Raw genomic sequence first — 3,163 nt, 5'->3', positions numbered from 1 at the left:
AGTAGATATAAAGCCAGCCCAGGCCTTTGTACTTGTCTCTGTTCACATGGCTTTCTTCCCCTTCCCCTTACCTGCTATGCTATGTTGCAGCTCAAGGCCCTCACCAGATGTGGCCACCATCTTGGACTTCCCTGCTTCCAAAGCCATAAGCCAAAGAAACTTTTTTTCTTTATAAATGACCCAGCCTTAAGTGTTCTATTATAGCCACAAAGACAGACTAAGACAAAATGAATACTATGAACAACTGTATGCCAATACATTGGATAACCTAGAAGAAATGGAAATATTGCTAGAAACACACAAGCTGCCAAGACTGAATCATGAAGAAAAAGAAAATCTGAACAGACCAATAACTAGTGAGGAGGTTGAATCAGTAATTAAAAACCTCCCAACAGATCCTCTGGCTTGAGGCTGTCCAGGCTAGAGCATCAGAAAAAGACAAAAGATTGGATTGTAAGAAAAGAAAGCGGAAGCCATGTTTTGAAGACCTGTATTGCAGATGCTTCATCAGTTTGTAAGACATGAGTCCAAAATATCTAGCAGTTTGGTTTTTGAAAGATCTCTGAATCATGTGCAGTTACTTGGGCAAGTGGGCCAAGACCCTGTGATTTAATAGTTGGGGGGAAAAAAATCTAGTCACAATATTTTATTTACCCACAAATGAGATATAGCAATCAAGGGAAAATGAGGTATAGCAAATGGGTGCTTAGATGGGTTAATTTAGTTGTTAATATTAGAGAAATAATGTACAGTACTAAAGAGCTAATTAGGAAGATGATTATTAGGGTATGATCATGAAAGGAAATGAGTTTTTCTATAATAGGTGACGTAGTGTCTTGAAATCCTAGCTGAAATGGATATGCCAGTCAAAAGTCAACACGGCACAGAGCATCAGTATTCCTACCCAGACTGAGAGATGTGGCATATCAGTATATGAAAAAGAGGTCTAGAAGTTATGCGGAAGGGAGGTAAACTATGATGAATACTTGGATACAAATAACATGAGGCAACAATCACAGCTGATAACATTATATTTCTGAGGGACCAGACAAAAGAGAAGGCATAGAGTGGGTAATTCTTCTTTGACCATTGTTTGGTACAGTCTCAATTCCAAATCATGTACAATCTTTATAGTTTCTAAGGACAAGACTTAAAATGTTCTTATTTTGAAAAAAAAAAAAAAAAAAAAAAAAACCAGGGTTGGGCACAGTGGTTCATGCCTGTAATCCCAGTATTTTGGGAGGCCAAGGTGGGCAGATCACTTGAGTCTAGGAGTTTGAGACCAACCTGGCTGACATGGTGAAACCCCATCTCTACTAAAAATGCAAAAATTAGCTGATCATGGTGGTGAGCACCTGTAATCCCAGCTACTTGGGAGGCTGAGGCTTGAGAATCACTTGAACCCAGGAGGCAGAGGTTGCAGTGAGTTGAGATTGTGCCACTGCACTCCAGCCTGGGTGACACAGTGAGACTCTCTCAGAAACAAAAACGAAAACCAAAAAACCCACACTACTCCCAATAAGGAAAAGCCCAGGATCAGATGACTTCACTGAATAATTCTATCAAACATTTGAAAAATAGTCAACAACAATCCTCCTCCAAATTTTTCTTTAAAAATTTAAAGAAAAGGAACACATCCCAGCTCATTTTGTGAGGCCAATATAATTAACCTGATTCCAAAGACAGATAAAGACACCATACGAAAAGAAAACTAAAGACCAACATCCCTGATGAATATTAATGCAATAATCCTTAAAAAAAAACTAGCAAACTTAATTCAATAGAATTTTAAAAGGATAATGTACCATGACCAAAGGATGTATTTATTTCTAGAATACACTATAGTTCAATATATGATAACCAATAAATGTAATACAACTCATTAACGGAATAAAGGATAAAAGCACATGACTATCTCAATTGATGCAAAACCAAAAAAACCTATTTGGCAAGATCGACACCCTTTCATGATAAAAACACTCATCAAACTAGGAATAAAGGAAACTACCTCAATATAACAAAGACCAGATATGAAAATTTCATCATTAATATCCTACTCAAGGTGAAAGACTGAAAAGTTTTCCTCTAAGATCAGGAACAAGACAAGGATACTTATTCCTGCTGCTTCCATTCAATGTAGTATTGGAAGTTTTAGCCAGTCATTAGGGAAGAAAAATAAAATAAAATAAATAAGTAATAAGAGACGGGGCTTGGTGGCTCATACCCATAGTCCCAGCTACTTGGGAGACTGAGATGGGAGGATTCCTTGAGCTCAGGAGTTCAAGGCCCCAGTGAGGTATGATCATGCCACTACACTCCAGCCTGGGCAACAGAGTAAGACCCTGTCTCAAAAAAAAAAAAAAAAGTCAGACTTACCTTATACCATATATAAAAATTAACTCAAAATGGATTAAAGACCTAAATTAATACCTAAACCTATAAAGCTCCTAGGAGAAAACACAAGGAAAATGTTTTATGACATTGGAGTTGGTAATGATTTCTTTGATATGAAATCGTTTTGACACCCAAAGCACAAGCAACAAAAGGAAAACAAATAGCGATACATCAGACTTAAAGATTTTTGTTCATTAAAAGACACAATCAAGGCTGGATACAGTGGCTCATTCCTGTAATCTCAGAATTTTGGTGTGCTGAGAGGCAAGAGGAACTCATGAGCCCAGAAGTTTGAGGTTGCAGTGAGCCATGATTATGCCACTGCACTTCAGTCTGGGAAACAGAGTGAGAACCTGGTAAAAAAACAAACAAAACAGAACAAAACAAAAAAAGAAACATACAATTAACAGAAGGAAAAGGCAACCTACGGAATGTGAGAAAATATTTGCAAAACGTGTATGTCTGATAAGGTGTTAATATCCAGAATATATAATATACAATTTAACGATGATAAAAAATCAAATAACCCAATTAACAAATGGGTAACATTTCTTCAAAGATCATATACAAATGGGGCCAAAAGCTTATGAAAAGATGGTTAGTATCAATAATTGTCAGAGAAATGCAAATTAAAACACAATGCGATATCACCTCATACTCTTTAGGACGGCTACTATAAAAAAAACAGAAAATAACAGGTGTTGGCAGGGATGTTGAGGTGAAACCCTTGTGCATTGTTAGTATGGTTGTAAAATGGTGCTTTGGAAAA

The 3,163-nt window shown here is 36.9% G+C and overlaps 1 pseudogene; it reads left to right on the top strand.

Moving 5' to 3' along the window:
* Positions 1-475: 475 nt before the first annotated feature.
* On the top strand, positions 476-1,066 carry LOC135970403 (single-stranded DNA-binding protein, mitochondrial-like; annotated as a pseudogene).
* The last annotated feature ends 2,097 nt before the right edge of the window (positions 1,067-3,163 follow it).

Source organism: Macaca fascicularis, chromosome 4, assembly GCF_037993035.2.
Source record: "Macaca fascicularis isolate 582-1 chromosome 4, T2T-MFA8v1.1".
NCBI classification, from domain to species: domain Eukaryota; kingdom Metazoa; phylum Chordata; class Mammalia; order Primates; family Cercopithecidae; genus Macaca; species Macaca fascicularis.
The sequence above is the reverse complement of the archived record's forward strand: the minus strand, read 5'-3'. Positions and strand labels throughout refer to the sequence as shown.